The 18,521-nt window shown below is 45.4% G+C and overlaps 1 protein-coding gene across 2 annotated transcripts in view; it reads left to right on the forward strand.

Annotated features, from left to right (window-relative positions):
* NTM (neurotrimin) overlaps nucleotides 1–18,521 on the forward strand; it is a 943,101-nt gene that overhangs the window by 261,571 nt on the left and 663,009 nt on the right. The window contains exon 1 of one of the 2 annotated variants that reach the window (XM_044258225.1): nucleotides 16,312–16,368. The exons of the other annotated variant lie outside the window; for it this stretch is intronic. The gene's annotated coding sequence lies outside the window, so the exon portion shown is untranslated. Of the gene's footprint in view, nucleotides 1–16,311; nucleotides 16,369–18,521 lie in introns of those variants that run through there. 2 annotated transcript variants of the gene reach the window in all.

Consider the following 18,521-nt stretch of genomic DNA (forward strand, 5'->3'; position numbering starts at 1 on the left):
CCTCTCTCTCTGCCTGCCTCTCTGCCTGCTTGTGATCTCTGTCTGTCAAATAAATAAATAAATTCTTTAAAAAAAATAAATTTTAAAAAAAAGATGCTCTAAGAGACCAGATAAATTGAGTTCTTTTTTTTTTTTTAAAGATTTCATTTATTTATTTGACAGAGAGATAGAGAGAGACCAGAAGTAGGCAGAGCAGCAGGCAGAGGGAGAGGGAGAAGAAGACTCCCCGCTGAGCAGGGAGCCTGATGCCGGGGCCGATCCCAGGACCCTGAGATCATGACCTGAGCCGAAGGCAGATGCGTAACTGACTGAGTCTCCCAGGCACCTCGATGAATTGAGTTCTTAACCATTGATCTAACCACACAGAATATGTGCATCCATGGGAACATATGTAATAATATCTGGCCATGGGATCTACATGACCACCTGAAATTCTGGTTCCAGTAAAACATGATAGAACATTGGGAAATGTCATCCTAGGGCCTGTGACTGATGCTGTGCCAAGGTGTTTCATTTGCATGACTGATTATTAGCCAGATGGCTCCTTCGTCCTGCTCTACAAAGTACCAGCAGGAAGGGGTTTCTACTACTTAGCCAGCTTTCGCTGAGGGACTACCCAAATTCATTATTTACTATGAAAATTTATTGTACAAATACTATATAAGATAACTGTGTAGTACATTCTTTTCATATGTGGATTTTCATCAAAAGAAAAGTCTATTTCTTTTAGGAATGGAATTATTACAAGTGGCTTAGTTTATAGGATTTCTCAATTTCTTTTTGTAAATATTTTATCAGCATGATAGATTTGTCTTAAGAAGATTGAAAGGTACATTTCCCTTTATCCATTTGGCATAAGAAGATAAATGCTTTCCCTCCCCCTCCCCCGAAAAAGAATAGGATGGCAATAAACCCATATATGTCCAGATGCTTCATAATGGGATCTGGGACTTCCTCATTTACCCCATCTTGTGCTTTGTTATCAGATGCTGCTTCTGTATTGCACAGGCTTAAAACATTGCCAAACATGGACCCTGCCTAGCCTCACCAGACTCAGGTCTGGGGGTCTCTATGTTCTTATGCATCTGGAAAGGTGCCATGGAGTGAGACCTTCCTTTAAGTTCTTCATTTGTAGTTAGCACCCTTCACCATAATCATGAAGCAAATATAATCATTAGCCATTTAATAGTTAGAAAAATTGAGGTACAGAGAAGTAACCATTCATGGTGATAAGGAAGTAGTGAGGTCTAGTTTCAATGAAAAGGTCATGCGCTTGGGAACCCCATCCACCTGCTGCTTCTGTAGGCCCTCCCTTTGGAGAGGAGCCTCCTTTCTCCTCTCAAATGGGGTTCATATTCTCAGCCTTTCTACAAAGCACAAAACCATGTTCTGTCAGAACCCAGTGGTTAGAGAGAGGGTAAAGGCAACAGGCATTCTGGGGCAGGTGTGAGAGAGCATTTCATTTCAATCTCAACATGCACATTCAGACCTTAGTTGCCAAACGGGAAAGGAAATCTGTATATTTCACCAAATTCTGCTCAGTTTTCTCTTCTTTACCGTCAAACCAAGACTTATGCTTTTTATAATTTCATCCACTTTTAACACTCATGTCTACCATGGAGCCTTCTTCTAGTGATTTACTTCGGTATTCTTCTAGTTTTTAGGCATTTAGGTCTACATAGCTGGTTTTATAGGTGTTCTTGAATCTACCTTTCTATCTATGTTCACATATATCTTCTTTCCTTCATTGTATGAGAGCTCCCGTTGGCCCTTGAGAAGTGGCAAATACTGTCTTTGATACCATTCTTCCACTGGTTCTTGGATAGGTCTGGAGATATTGGATTACATGGCGCACCCAGAATGCATAGAAATTAATATTGGGGACCGGATCATGATACCTCAACACCATTCTATGTCATCAGAAATATCCGTGATGCTTGGCTTTTGCAAACAGAAATAGAAAGCTTAGAATCTAACTATGAAGAGAATGAAATCCCAAGACCAATCTTAACTATAAATATACACATACAGAGGTATGTGAGCAAAAGTCTAAAAAGGTGTACTTGCATGGTCAGCGCAGAGAGGTGAACAAGAGGGGAAGTATGCCTTATGAACAAGCTTCAAGGGCAAGCACACAATTGGTTATCTAAGACCGGAGTCAGAAAATTATGGCCCCTGGGCCAAATCTGGCCAAGTTACCTGTTTCTACAATAAAGTGTTAAAGAAACTGCACTCATACTTTTGCATATGATCTAGGGCTGCTATCCTATGGCAACAACAGAATCAGGTAGTAAGGCACAAACAACAGACCCCAAAGCCTAAATATTTACAATGTAGCCCTGTTCTCTGCTTCCATTTTTGATACATACAATTTTCTTCTAAACTTCACATGGAAAAATCTCTGAAAGTCCAGCTCCCTCCCCCCTCCATACGTTAACCCATTTTCTTTGCCTGCCATACATACCGATTTGAAAAGATGCCCAGACTTTAATTTCCGCAAGCCCATCATTTCTTCACAATATTCAGTGCCATGGTCTACTTAGGTGCAGATTTTACATAAGGTTCCAGGTTTTTTTAAATTGTACTTTACCTTTCCAGAGTACATTTTAACATAAATGGTATAGAAATTATTTGTGCATTGTCTCACACTTAGAATCTCTTTGCCAGATCCTGCAATTTGGCCAGGAATTTCTGGGGTAGGTGTGATTATCATCAGACAGTTCTTGACACCTCCAACCAGAAATGTATAGTGGGAAATTGAAAAGAAATGAACTCTAGAGGGGATTTCAATCTCAGCTTTTTCAACTTTTGGAGTTTTGTTTCAATTTTAACCTGCTATTCCCAGTATGACATATTTCCTGGTTTTCAGTATTGATTTTTATATTATAGAAGAAATACAAGGATGTGCTCACTGTTTCTGGGTCATGTTCACACCATAATGTGTTCACTAAGGAGTGTGTAAAGCCCTCAGTCCAGAATTATTTGGAGACAGAAAACGTGAAAGGGGACATAGAACTGGTAAGCTGCCTGGCAGGGCTCCCCGACCCAAGGCTACACATAAAGAGGTTACCCTTCACACCCAAGCAGCTCCAGCTGAACACTCTGGGTTAATGCATCTGAAATCTCACACATTTATCAGTGGGATTATATCTCCCACCAACCTTCCTTAACAAAAGGTCAAGTGGATCACGGAGAAGTGTCCAGAAATAGCAAAGCAAGTCCTTGAGACTCAGAGGCATTTGATCCAGGGAAAATATGAGCCCTGAGCAAAGAAAGAAACTCACAACTTTCTTCAAACTTGAGAGTATCACCAGTAAGAACATTCCTAAGTGCACGGATAGCCCTCAACAGCTATGAAATTGTGCTGGGCATGAACAGTGCATCTCCAACCTTTGCGAATGGCATCACAGAGGGCAACCCCACACCGTGAGCTACGATGCAGAATTTTATAGGAGACAGGCCTTTAGAAGAACCCCTTAGTTGCCTAGATAAGAAAGGGTAAGCTATGAAAAACAAATGGAGTTGTAAACAATCAGACATCCAAAGAGCTTCCCAGTCTGCTAGGTTTATTTTTTTATATGTGATCTCATTTGATTCTTCCCACATGTCTGAAATCTATAAATCATGTGCATTGAATAAATGAAAAAAAAAAAAAGCCTTAACAAAGTTAAACATTTGCCCAAAGTTTATAGTGTTAATAGTGGAACTGGATAGAAATTCACATCTGACTCTTCACTATATCACGTCTGGTTGGTTGTGCCCAGCTCTTTCCATGACCAAAGCTGAGAGAAAAAGTTGACCTTTGTGTACCTTGTAGGTAAGGGTTCTTTTTTAACCTACTACACATGCTGATTTTAATATTCATTTCAAGTAATTTCCTCCAGGCATATTGTACATCCTAAGCTAAGTACAGCTTAGGACCTAATTTCTTTCTGATATATACTCACAGCTGCCCCATCACTTTGTAATACCAAGATAAAGATCATATTAGGAAAAGAAGGGGGCAGAAGCATGGGAGAGAATCCCCATACTCTTCTCTCTCATTATACTTCATCACATGGTGTGAGGATGTAGAACCTGAGATTCGTCGCACGTTTCTCTTGGATTCACAAACTACTTTTTGTGGCACATCCAGAAAGAGGAAATAGAAGAATCACTCTAAGTTGCGTGAATTCAGACGGAAGCCAAAAGAAGCTGACAAATATTGAAGCATGAGCCAGAGACAAAAGTGGGCCCGTGACGTCTGCCGATGTTGTGTCTAGGGTTGTTCATTTCATCATGCCACGAGGCAGGTGCGTAGCGACGGGCTGTTGTGTTGACAACCGCAAGTGTTCTGTTAAGCACTGCCAGTTGCTCTATAACATCATCGTGGAAGAGGGAAAGATGTCTTTGTCTCGATTTGAGTAACAGCGATGGTAATTAGAACACCGTGCATGGCACCAGTTCACGGGAAACAGATAATTTCCTTAGATCAAGCAAATCGAAAGGCACTGATTTGATAACCATAGGTGAGTATAGGGCTTCCAGAAACAATGCAGTAGTTGCTTCTGTGTGTCAGGGGGAGGGAGAGAGGGAATACGTATTATGGAATAAGAAGTGTTTTGAGCATTCCCAAGGCCCTTTCAGTACCTGGAGAGAGCTCCATAATTCATAATCCTGAAATGCATAGGCTGATAATTGTCCTAATCATGGGAGAAACATGGCTGAAATGAACTGCAATAAGCCATAAAACTCATTACAAGATAACAAGATTCTATCTATTCTCCGAGGTCACGTTAGTGTTCCGTAAGGTCAAGGAGTTAATCACCTCATTCAGTACAAGCACGTAGATAAGGAACTGGTGTGTGTGTGTGTGTGTGTGTGTGTGTGTGTTTTAAATCTTTCTAAATTCCAAGACAAAAGAGATGGCCAGGTAGGCAAAAGAAAAGTGGATGGCAGTTTATGAATATCCACGCTTTTGTGCTTTCCTTTTTTTGACTTTTGGAGTACAAATGTCCGGGATATCAGTGGTAGTGAAACGGGTTTGTTTTGTAAATTTAACATTCCCCAGACTGACCCCCCTCCTGTAAGAATCAAGTAGGCTGTCTACAGATCAGTACTGGTACAGGGCGACAGCTTGAGAGTCTGAACAAACTTCTTTCCTACTGGCCCGATAAGGCGAACTGTAGATAGTTACATAGGAAGGAATCTTAGACATTGCTCTCTCCGATCTCCTAAGTCTTTCTAATGAGAGAAACAAGGGGGTTCAGTGTTAGCCAAGTTCCTCAGGCCATTCACAGCAGAAAGAGCCATGAGATAGTCCACGGTACTATTTCACTAAAAGATCAGGTTTTTTGTTTTTTTTTTTTAAATATTTTGTTTATTTATTTGACAGACAGAGATCACAAGTAGGCAGAGAGGCAGGTAGAGAGAGAGAGGAGGAAGCAGGCTCCCGCTAAGCAGAGAGCCTGATTCGGAGCTCGATCCCAGGACCCCGGGATCATGACCTGAGTCGAAAGCAGAGGCTTTAACCCACGGAGCCACCAAGGCACCTCAAAAGATCAGGTTCTTAAGGCAGGGAAAGGCAGAAGCCAGAGGCAGCAACTCTCAGGAAATGGGTTCTCTACCTTCCCCAAGGTGCTATGAACATAAACATCTTTAATTGGGGCATCACGTCCACACGCATAGAAGGTGAATATTGATTAACCTGGTCCAGGAGTTCTTGCTGCTTCTGCATTTTTGTCCTCATTCCGTGCTGCTGCCCATGTCCTCTTCCCTCCATGCCCTCACCTCCAACTCTGTTCCTCCCTCTTCTCTGTAGCTTCTAACACTCCAATCTTGCATGAAGATCTCAATGTCCCTTTTCTCAGTAAAGACTGGAAAATAGCAAACATTACAAAACCACCAAAAACATGTTTATGAGGAAAAGTGAGAGTGTGGGCCTGGTTCCTAGAAAGTTCTCGATAAAATCATCATCACCAATAAAGTCATTATCACCATCACTGGTTTAAGCCGGGCTGAGGCATGAAAGGAGACAAGAGACTGCCTAGCTCTCATCACTGCTAGGCCCCCATTAGAAGAAATGAGCTAGAAATACAGCAGAAAGAAATATCTAAGTTTTAAAAAATAAAATTATTGTTTAAATATTGTTTAGTATTTAATTCTAAGGAGACATCTAAAAATCTTTCTGCCTCCCTTACAGGATGATAAAAGAGCCATTGTTTTGGGGTCATAAGGTCACTCCAGTACCAGCTCCAAACGTTTTCAGGCATTTAGTTGCCATGAATCATTAATAAATTACATGCAAATTTAAATCTACTGATCTAGAATCCTAACTTTTTGTTTGTTTCTTGTTTTTTTTTTTTTTAAAATATATGTGGCTTGTAACTCATAGATAGGAAAGACCAAGAATGCTGTCATCTTTTTTAGTTAACAGAACAAGAAACTAGCTTCTGGGTCATTCAAAGGCCAACTTCTCTTGAAAACATTTTCTTTAAGATTGCTTTGTGAAAACAACTTAAATTAAGCTCCCAGACTATGCATTTATTGAGGATTTACTCTGATAGGTTCTACGTAGGTGGTTATTGCAGAATTAATCCTCAGTAAATATGTCTTTGATAATCAGTTGATTTTCATTTAACACATAGCAACCACCATATATAAACTCTAGTCAAATATATTTCGTCAAGAAAAAAAAAATTGAGTAAATATTAACCAGTGATTAAATTAGCTACTTGTTACTGTCTGCAGCCAAATCAGTTGGATGGATTCAATAGTAGATTTTTTAGTGGCATTCTTTGAATGCCAAGGATAAATTTTATTCACTGATATCAGTAGGATTCTTGGGTCTACATTTAGCTCAGGGCTAGTAAGTTTAAAACATTTGCTTCCTGGGGATAAATGAAGAAAGCATCAAAGCCAAACTGAAATCTAGTAGGAAGGGAATGCTGAGGTCAGCTCATCAGCTGTGCTGTTCCAGGGAGCTCAGTGAGCAGTTTCCTGCAGGCCCCAGAGGGCTAGGGGTGGTCTCTAGCCGGCTGCCCCTGTCAGGAAGGTGATACCTTCTAACAGAACCCTTAGGGAATGGGTATGGAAATTGGGGTCTGCCCCGCAGTTCTAGATTTAGGAGTTAACAATTTGTGGTCTGGGACAAATGATGACCTCTTAAACACGTTTCCTCTTCTGTACAATGGGAGTGTAAAAGCATACTGACCTCGGAAGCCTTATGCGAGTATCGGATGCTATGCTGATGTACATGAGAGGATTACTTACACTGTTCAGCCCGTGAATAGACACATACGATTCTTGTGATGTTTTCCCAGTGAGCAAAGGCTTGGGATAATATAGTCTGATGAGACATCATTGGCAACCAAATGCATTTGGGGGGAAGTAGGTATCCAGATAACTCTCAGATTTCCAGTGGCTGCAAAACAGAAGGGATTCTGTTTGGGATGGCCCAGACCCACATTCAAACGGCTGATGGCTCACCTTCCCAAGTACTCAACCACTCTCCCTTTAATCCCTTTGGAAGATTAGGTGGTGTTGCCAAATGGCCAGCAGTTCAAGTTGGAACAAGACAGCAGCTGATTTACCTTAATTGTAGAAAGAGCTGGGCTGAGCAGAGGTCCATCCTTGACTTCCTTTACTTCCTTAGGTGTTCTGTAGAGTCAGAATTCTGTATCTGGAAACTCTGGGGTGTGGTTCACCCCAACATACCCAACGCCCTTGGCTGCTCAGTCTCCTTTTGGCCCTGAAGGGAAGAGGAAGGAATATACTTTATCAATTACTTATTATCAATAAACAAGTCAACAAGGAAGGTGCTGCACACCACCTGTTTGCTCTTCCCTGCATTGGGGTGGGAATCTTAGCAAATCAGGGGGTTCCAGACCCCCCGAGCAGGAAGTGAATCTGAGAACATGTGGCAGCTGCTGACAGTCACTCCGCCTTCAGAAAGCCACTTGGAATGCAAGCTGTGCGTTGCCTTCATCTTTTACTGCTCTGCCAGACTGTTTACTGGAGCAACCTTATTACCAATCTCCTAAAAATCCCCATAAAATCCATAGATCATAGGCTCTAGCATTATTACAGCCCCAGCCTGCATGATGAGCCTCTATAATTACTAGCCAGGGGCTGGAGGAAGCCGGCTGCAGTCACCAGGTCCCCACCCACGAACGGCGTGTGGACCACAGAACCGGCTGCAGAAAGACCGAGAAAGAAGGAAAGAAGAAAGAGCTCCCGGCAGTCTCTCCTTTAAGTTTCCCTTTCTTATGGATCTTTTTCTGAAGGGGTTCTTTTTCTTTCCCTCTTTGTTCTTTCAGTTTCAGATATATTCCTCCACCCACCGTCTCTCTTAGCCTCCAGAAACAGATGTGGGGCTTGAGAAAGACAACTTCATAGTTGTCGGCTCCCACTGGGGGACCGGCAGCAGCCGGTGGGCCGTGGGGAGGGCGAGGCTCAGGCCTGGCTGGCTGCAGCTGTGGGAGAAATCTCTGATGAATTTCAAACCCTGCCTCTGCTTTGGACGTGATCAACAGTCACAGCGGGGCTTCTGTGTTTGACTGGATGAACAAGCTCAGAGGGAGGGAGAGAAGGCAGCCCCTCTGCTCGTTCCCTCCCCTGCCGCTGTGTAGCGGACTGGAGGGCTTGGGCAAACGCGTCTACCTCCGGCCCCGGGCAAGGGCTTGCCCTGAACCCAGCAGTGCTGTAGAGGGTGGACAGCAGGTGCTGGGTGACCAGCACAGCCTCGCCGCAGCTGCCCCCAGTCCTCATCTGCGGAAAGCGGTAGTACTGAGCAAGATGGAAGGTGGGGCCGGCCCTTGGCTCCTCCCAGAAGGTCTGGGGCAAAGACCGGGAGACACCCGCGCACAGAGGGTCCTGGAGCAGCTTTCAGTAGAACACAGGTGGGGAGCACACCCAAGAAGCCCCCTCATTGGGATCTGACTCCTCTGCCTCTTTCTAGGCTCTCCAGAAGAATGGCTTATGGGATGCAGGGGTGATAAATGTTCTGGGAGGAGGCTGTAAATTACAAAAATCCATGCAATCAATCAATCAATAAACAAACAAATAAATAAACCCTGTTAGGTTATTATAGGCTCCAGCCTTTTCAGAAATGTGATTGGGGGCTTCCAGAGGTGTTTGTTAAATAGTCATTGACTAAGCATATAAAGCCTCACTCACCCCCAGAAAACAATGTGGCAGCCTCTTTTCTTCCCTCCCTCTAAAATGGGTTGTTCATTCACTGATTAACACAACAAACATATAACACATGTCTCCTTATGTACACAACTGTACTAGGGGATGGTACAAGGTAACCTTCTTCGTGTCCTCAGGAAACTCCTTCTTGGATCACAGGATTCCTTTTCTTTTCTTTTTTTAAAGATTTATTTATTATTATTTATTTGGCAGAGAGGGAACACAAGCAGGGGTAGTGGGAGAGGGAGAAGCAGGCTCCCCGCTAAGCAGAGAGCGTGGCTCGGGGCTCGATCCCACAACCCTGGGATCACGACCTGAGCCGAAGGCAGACATTTAACGACTGAGCCACCCAGGCGCCCACACAAGCTTCCTTTTGAGAGATATAAAGGCAGTAGCAGAGGTGAGAGAAGGGAATGCTGTTCTCTTTTTCATTTTGCTGTGGAAGAGTCTTTCACAGAAAGCTTTCTTTCTAGGCATAGCTCTGGGAAGACAAGGAAAAGCTAAGTGGACCTCCCTGCTCAAGGGCAGGGTCCGAAACCCTATATCTGCTCTGGGTCATCCTAGTAGAAGGTGAGGGGACCTTGGAGTCCCCCCAAACTGCCATCTGTAGGAAATAACTCCTACAGACCATTTTTCTTTCTGAGAACTGTAGAGACCATCCAGGGTGTCTTTCAAAGTCTGGTCCCTTACCAGCAGCAACAGCCTCACCCACAACTCCCCAACTCCAGCCTCTCCACAACTCCAGAAATCCAGATTCTCAGGCTCTACCTCAGACCTACTCAGTCAGAAATGGGAGGAGCTCAACAGCCTGCACTCCCACAGCCCTCCGAGGGCCTGGGCTTGCCAATGTGGTTGTCTATTGGAATCACTGGGGCTCTTTTTTAAAAATGCTGATGCCTGGATCCCACTGCCGGGGATCCTGATTTCACGGGATGGGATGAAGTTTGGGGAACCAGGATTTCTGTTCAGGTGCATCTAAGTTTCAGTCAAAGTGGAGAACCGGTGGAGGCGGCTGGAGGTTCTACTGTGGGGAAGAGGTGCCCTCGGATCCTTACCCGAGGCCAGAACTTTGACTGCTATGCTTTTGGTTTCCTAGAATTCCTGGCGGTTTCCAGACATTTGCAGAGTCATTAAGGAAAAGATGCTAATTAGTAGCATCTGAGCTGGCGCCTCTCACCTTCCTTTCTGGAGCCATCTCACAGATAAATAGGCAATGTGCAGCGAGGCGAGGTCAGCGGCAGTTCCTGGGGCTTCCTGGAAACACAGGGCAGTGCCTGGTGCAGCCGGTTCCACACAGGTGGCTGTTCTCTACCCCTTTGTGTCAGAGTCACAGAGGGGGCGGCAGGTGTAATGCAGCGGGCGGGGTGCCCCGCTGCGCCCGTCTCAGACCCTCTCCCCCGATTCTGCTTCCTCCTCCCCCGCCGTCCCTACCTGGGGGTGGTGGAGAACCAACGGCCGGGTTGGCTGGGAAGAAAATTAAGATTTCCTAGACGTTTAGCCCATGATGGTGTCTGTTTGTGAAAATCAATAAATGTACTCACTGGAAAGAAAAGAAAAATCTCCCCAGCCAAGCTCTGTGTGAAGCCAGGAGGGGAAAGGAAAAGCATTACTCAGAGGAATGCTGGTCTCCAGTGGAAACCTCAGAGCAGCCTAAAGCCAGTTTCCTTCTGACGTGCTGGGACCAGATCATCATCCGTCTTGGCGTCTGCCCCATCGCACCGACTGGACATGCTGCCTCGCTCCTGGAACACCTCCCACCCATATCCCAGGAAAGAACTAGAGGGCACAAGATCGACAGCCAGAGACTCTCCACTACCCGCCCTGCATTCACCAGATTCTAGCTGACAGTTCTCTGGGCCTCTTCTTACCGACTAACAGAGTGTTAGTAATAGACCTCTCTCCCCGGAGTTTGGAGAAAAGGTGGACAGAAAAGGGAAGAGGCTTTTGCATTTCAGCAGTGTTCTGCCTTAGAGAAGAAGAGAACACGGAAAAAGGTCTGAGAGGTTCCACCCGCTTCCCTCCTATTTGGAATGCTGGCTGGAGAAGAGGTTTTAAATCCAACCCACTGCCTTTTAGAACACTTACCCAAACATACCGTACCTCTAGATGATCCTACATTATTCTTCTACCTGAAGAGACTCAAAAGAAATCCTCATTTCTTTCCTTCCAGCGATATAGCATGGAGCGTGGTGTATACCTCTGAATCAAGAGATTAACTCCAGGTCTGGAGGCGTCATCACCCCAGTGGCAGGGGTAGAGCTGGGGGATGACACAGACCATACGTGTCCAGTTGCAGAATGCTGCTGAAGGTCACAGAGCACAGATGTGGCATCAGGGCTCTGGTGGGTGGATTTTCAGATTCTCCGTTTACACAGAGGAGGACTGTGTGTTTAAGGGGAGGGCAGGAAGGACGCTGCTGAGCCCTGGACCAGAGAACTTGACTTTGCATCCTGTCTCTTCCCTTGAAGGCCCAGAAGCCATCCAAGGGAGAGTTTGAGAAAATGTAGTCCCAGAACCAGTGTAGAGCCCAAGTTTGGAGGGAATATGCAACTGTCAGTTTAAACTTTTCCTTTGGGAGTCCCTAGCTGGATCAATTGGTAGAGCATCTTGACCTCAGCGCTGTGAGTTCAAGCCCCATTTTGGGCGTTGAGTTTATACACACACGCACACACACACACACACACCACTGTACACAGACACGCTCTTCTCCAGGAAGATGACCCACTTCCAAGGAATATACTTGAACTACATTTGGAATGCGTACCTTTTGAATTTGCCTAGTCCTTTGTGCTCCATGTCGGGCAACGCTTCTTATCTCTCAAAGGCTTAAGAATATCCCTGGCTGAGGGACAGAAGGGGTTTCCTGGCTTGTCCTTCATACTCACTGTCACAGTCAGGAGTGGAGCTATGGAGAAGGAGAGCCTCTTCAGTTGAAACCATGTTGCACAGGTCGGCTGTTGCTATTTGTGATTTTACGACGGCCCTGTAAAGAGCAGCCAAAAAAGTCACTGGGATGGATCAGGCTTGTCATGTCTTGAGTGGGGACTGAATGTCCAGTCAGCCCCTTCTGCAGTGTCTGGGTTCTCAACTCTTCAGAAAGGCGAGCCTCAGAGCCCTGCTTCAGATTTCAGGACAGCTTCAGGATTCCATGGCAGGGAAGCTCTGCATCGCATGCAGCCGGGGACCAAAGGTCATCTTGTCCTTGCCTTGGAAGGACGGGGGACAGATGGCGGTCAGCAGATTTTTAATGCATTCTTGCAGCAAGGGCCACTCAAATGTCCAGCCTCTTCTCTGATGTTTTCCCAGGTAGTCTCCATTGAGTTCCAGGGCATATTTTTTCTTTTCTATTCTTCTCAGCTCCCAAATGAAAGACACAGGTGCCCTGTCCTCTTAGAGCACCCCATGCCTGGCCAATTGTGTCAGTGTTGCTGCCCTATTAGGATTTAGGATTCATCATCTGTTTTCCCTCTAAACTGTAAGAAGGCAGGGATCATATCTTTCATCTCTGTAGCCTCAGCATTTTGACAGTATCTGGTGTACAGAGATCCACAATTCCTTATCTGCAATTCCAAATTCAAAAAGGTCTGAAAAATCTAAAGTTTGCTATGTCTCATTTGCAGTAAAATCTGGGTTAGGTGTTGTCAAGTTTGCAAAGTCAAAACGTGCTAGAATAGAAACAACAGATCTCTAATAAATGGCAAAACAGAAGAAGTGCTAAAAGCCGCTGTAAGCAGCAAGCTGTGGGCACAGAGGGAAGCGTGAGATGGGCTCAGAGGGCACAACACTGAAGCTGAGTTTAAATGCTCAATATGAGGGCGCCTGGTGGCTCAGTCGCTTAAACGTCCGACTCTTCACTCGGCTCAGGTCATGGTCTCAGGGTCGTGAGATCAAGCCCCACGGTGGGCTCTGCACTGAGTGTGGAGCCTGCTTAAGATTCTCTCTCTTCTCTGCCCCTCCTCCTCACCCCTTTGCTCTCTTTAACAAAACATAAGTTAGATATGATTCCTAAAGATGAAGGGGTAGGATAGGGAGATGCACGTGGGATGCCTTCATGCCTTTCTGAGATTTTCCAAACTTTTTATATTTCCTCTTCCCTCAAAGTTTTCAAGCTCTCCCAGGGCTGAGACTTGAGTGCTATTTTCCCATTCTTTCTACATAGTGCCCCCCCCCAAAGCTGCTGTGAGCACTACTTTGGGGACGATTCAAAGCAAATACAGTCACCTCCCAGAATTCCCCTGTTCCACTGGAAATCATTCTGGGCCTTGCACATAGATTGTGATCAAGAATATTTTCTTGAACAAATGGAAACTTAAGGAGTGTGACCTTTTTTAATGAATAAGCTGATTCTTAGAGCTGTTTTAGGTACTGGCAAAATTGAGCAGAAAGCACAAAGATTTCCCCCACATACTCTGCCTCCCACACCAACTGCCCCAAGCCAGAGTCCTCTGCTGGCTGCCGTTCATGTACCTACATCGACACGCCATTATTTTACTGCCCATTTGTTCTTCCTTAAGAGTGATAAGGGAGACAGACAGGCATCACTCCCCTCAGATCTGATTCAACACCGCTCACTTTCCAGCCCCCACACAGAGGTTCTTGGTCTACTGAGAAACTTGCCCAGCTGCAAAGCGGCAGAGCAGAGACAGAACAGGATTACAAGCTTTGAAAGGTGTAAACACTGAGAAAGCAGAGAAATCATTCCTGTGCAACAGAGGGAAACACGTAGGCATAGATATTAAAGATGGAAAAAGGCCTATGAGATCAATTCCCTCCCTCAGGGCTCAGAGGAGGGGAAGTAATCAAGGCACACTAGCTCCTGCCTTCTCATTCACTGGGGAAAACAAAAGCCCCACATTCTTTCCCAGCTGCCCTGTGCAGCTGAAGTCCAGCATTCTGTCTCTTTCCACGAGTGCAGCCCAAGGACAGCGGTATCCAATACCGAGCCCTGAAACTATTTGCTATTTGCAGTTTACAAGGTGCATTTAAAGTATCGCTACAGGGGCACCTGGGTAGCTCAGTGGCTTAAGCCTCTGCCTTTGGCTCGGGTCATGATCTCAGGGTCCTGTGATCAAGCCCCACACAGGGCTCTCTGCTCAGCGGAGAGTCTGCTTCTCCCTCTCTCTCTACCTGCCTCTCTGCCTACTGTGATCTCTCTTACTCTGTCAAATAAGTAAAAAAGAAAAGAAAAAAAAAAAAATCTTTAAAGTATCGCTACAGGGCGCCTGGGTGGCTCGGTTGGGTGACTGCCTTTGGCTCAGGTCATGTTCCTGGAGTCCCGGGATCCAGTCCCGCATCGGGCTCAGAGCTCCACAGGAGTCTGCTTCTCCCTCTGACCTTCTTCTCGCTCATGCTCTCTCACTGTCTCTCTCTCAAATAAATAAATAAAATATTACAAAAAAAAAAAAAAAGTATCGCTACAGCCTTGCAGCATCCCAGTGTTTAGAAATCCCTCCATCTCAAAGAAGAGGCTGGGGGAGCCAGCTGGGGGACTTCTCACATTGGATGAGGGGCTGAGCCAAACTAGAGGCTGGAATGCTATCCTGCGCCTGGCTTCCTGTGGGTCCTGGGAGGAGGGGGCATTGCCCTCAGGATGCCCTTGTCCCAGCTGTGATTAAACCAAATCAGTTACCTTAATGTAGCAGACATAAAAAAACAACCACAGAACACCATCCTTCTGAAGTAGGGTGTTTTAATTTGCATGTAGGAAGAGAAGTTTCCAAGTCAAATCATTTTAGGAGCAGCTTAACCATGGCCCCCAGCTGTGGACATTCTCCTGGTCTTTAATATTCGAATGTGGTCATGAATCTCCAGGAGGGGAAGGAGGAGGTAGCAGTTCCTGAAAATATTTGGCCACGATTTCTTCTTTGAAAGAGCATCCTAAGTGAACATCTCTTTGGGAGATTCAGCATTAAAGCTGGCCAAATGGGGGGTATTTGGTTATTTTTTGATTCAATCTTCAGGTCTGGGGCATCCTCCATAATGGCTCTCAGAGAAGCTTGGAGGAGGGGAAAAAGCAAAACAAAACAGAAAACTGAAATCCCTAAGAAGAGGCTAAAAGAGCTGAGTTATTCAGGCATAATAAAAAGATACTGGCAAGCCACTGAAATCGATTTTAAACTATTTAGCACGTTAGGGGTTTTGGTACATAGCTCAGCAAGGGTCTGTTCCTGATGTAGAAGGCTGGAGCCCAGCTTCCCCTGCGGCAGAGAGAGGCGAGGGACCCACAGGACTGTGGGGACCCTGCAGTGTGAAGGGTGCGAGCCTTCAAAACCAGGAGCCAGGCAAGGTGTGGACCCAGAATCCTGCAGTTCTCAGACAGAGCTCTGGTTTCCTAGAGCAAGCATGAACCAAGTTGCATCCTTCTTTGAGGCAGGAGACAGAGAAAATGACCCAGGCTGGTCACACTGACCTTACGATATTGTGATAACAAGCAATTCCTGTAGAAGCACATCTGAACTGTGAGTATCGAGGTGTCACACTTCACGTGACAAGGTGGGGAGAGAAACGGTATGTGAGCTCATCCCAACCAGGAGGAGTGGTGGGGAGCTGGGCTAGGGAGAGAGAGGAGACAGCCTCAGAACCAGGGCCATTTGAAAAGGTCCCCGAACTGCAGCTGGAAAGTCACCCTGTGGGGACTGTGACCTTCCTCCTGTGTAGGCATTGGCCCCAGAGCTGACCCCAGGTCACTGAGGCCCCACTTGAGAGAAAAGAGGCTTCCTACGCCTTGCAACTTCAGTACCCATGCCTGAACTGCTCCCTTGATCTCTATGGTCTGTGTCTCCTCCCTTCCTTCCTGACCTTTCTCCAGTCAAGAGGGGAGCAGGCAGTGCGAGGTGAGGGCACACAAGAGGGGCAGAGAGTCGCAAGAAAACAAAAGCAAAACCATGAAGGGAGGCTGGGCCCTGGGGATGGGCTTCTTGCAAAATCTCGCGTTTCATTAAATATAGAAAGGTAGGATGAAAAAAAATAATATTCACTCATTGTTACAGTTTCAAAGTCAGAAGCTGGCCTTGATTTCAAAGAACTTGTATGTAATGTGATGCATGGCTTTCTCTTCTGTCTCTCTTTTTATAGGTAAGTGACATTTCATTCTGCTCATCCCCAAGGCAAAGTTGGATGTTTTTAAAGTGGAAAAAAAAATGAGCGGAAAAAGAAACGGGGAAGGTGGGAAGAGGTGGCGGTCGAGGGGTCCCAAAGGTAGGTGACCACTGAATTCATCATCCTTTGCACGGACAGGCGAGGGGGAGGCTCATCCCCCCCAGAGTCGGTGGCGAATGATTTTCCGGAGGACTGGCGGTCCCGGGCACGGTTGTGGCTTTTGAGAGGAGTGACACCTTTGCTCTTGAAGAGCGGTCGGTGGCCAAGGGGTCTTTCTCTGCTGGAGTTTGGATTCTGAAATGAGTTGGGGGTCTGTGTCTGATGTGATGAATCAGCTGCTTCTCTGTGTATTAGTGGTAGAGGAAGTAGGGAAAGAAAACGTGTTTACAGCTGGAGAGGCACGGGTGAAACCTCCCAGCATAAGGAATGTGGAAGGGGATTGTGTCTCAGTCATGATCAGACTGCAAGTGGTATGGAAATTTCTGGATGGAAAGGAGACGTGTGGAACTGGTAGGGAAATTGAGGTCTTCTGGTACATTATGAATCATTTACTTAATTTAAGGCCTGTCTAATTGCTGTGGATGTGTTTTTCTATGCCTGCCGGGTCAGTGAGACTAAAACACCACTTACTTTCTCCTCAGCATGAAACAGAGTGGTTTTCTAAATCTAGGGGCTAATTTGTCATTATAATCTCCTTACTTCTTCTTGACCACTCAAGGAAGGCATTTTGAAGTTCAAGAAGACTCACTTAGGTTTTCTCCTGTTCTGAAATTCCATGACTCTCCCCGAAGGGTAAAGCAGAAGCGCTTTTATTTTTCCTGTAACTTGCAAGAGAGCCACTGAGATAATTGACTGATGGCTCTGCCCCCGTGTACTTGTTACTTTCCTTGAGAGAGAGAGAAAGAAATGTAAAACATTCTATTTAGCAGTCTATAAATCTAGACGGGGAACATAAAACTCAATTCAATAAAAATATTTAAAACGTGCCATCCTCTGTTCTGTCCAATGAAGGGACTTAAACAATTGATTGGAGGATGGGTTGGTAGGAAGGGGAAGAAGAGAGAAACAGCTCCAGTCCGTACCAAAGCCCGCGGAGGAGAAGATCTCTTCCACGCAAAAGAAACAAATCTGTAGACAGTGGGAATTTTAGAGGCAAAATTACCAGAATTCGTTATTAAAGGTGTTTAATTCTGTTTCTAAAATTTGGATACGCAGATGTTCTTTAAATTCTCTTTTTGTCAGTTTCAACAAAGAGGATAAAAGCTCAAAAACACAACTTCCTCCTCTGAAATGGGAGAAGTCCCGTTGCGCTTGGAAAATCACAAAACCTTTCTTTCATCTCTTTGCACGATGTCGTACCCGAGCTTGTGGTCTTTTATTCTATGTTCACTGAATACACAGTGACTCATCTTAACATTTTCATGGCGTCAGACAGGCCCGGGAATGCTTCTGGTTCTCTGCCCTGCATAAAGGGAGAAAGTAAGCTGCCATGTAGCTGGGTCCCAGGCCAAATGAGAAGACCCCACACACCCCCAGCCTGCTTTGAAAATGAAGAAATCCTGCACCCAAGAAGCACTCCTAGAATTTTGCCCAGGCGGGCAAGAAGAAGGTGTGGCTCTTAGCCAGAGGGCTTTCTGTAGCTCCTTGAATATAATAAAGGGCAGGTTTCTCTTTGCTACCTTTGGATCGAGGCTGATGAGGTTAGTGACTTGGTTGGAAAATTCAGCAGGTTTTAGAATTCATTGATTGAATGAAGGACCGTGATATAATTTTTTCCTTGTCTTGATATTCTGTCTGTTTTTGCAGATGGCAGAGTTGGATAGGCTCGTGGGGTGGGGCAGCTTTCTCTCCCAGGCTCCCCTGTTCGATACCACAGCTTGACCTGTACGCTCAGAGGCAGGGGCATTGCCAGGGCCTGTAATTGTAATAGATGAAATTGATGCTTTGGAATTACCTATTAATCAGGAAGTAACGGGCTATATGTTAATTGTACAAAAAAAATTCCACAGAGCATATAAGTAAGTGCATGGGTAGGTTTGATTCATTTTAGTAGGCTGCGATTCTCAAACTATAAGAATAAAATTCTATTTGCACCTACCTTACAAACAACACATTCCCCAGCATCGCTGTGCTCCGTGGACTAAGAGGAAAAATGGGCAGTGCTTGTCCACACATCTATCCCAAAACACACCACCGCTTGAAAGTACTCATGCACGCAAATGGCTATTTTTAGATGCAAACGCACATAGCTG

The sequence above is a fragment of the Neovison vison genome, chromosome 7, assembly GCF_020171115.1.
Source record: "Neovison vison isolate M4711 chromosome 7, ASM_NN_V1, whole genome shotgun sequence".
Lineage (NCBI taxonomy): Eukaryota > Metazoa > Chordata > Mammalia > Carnivora > Mustelidae > Neogale > Neogale vison.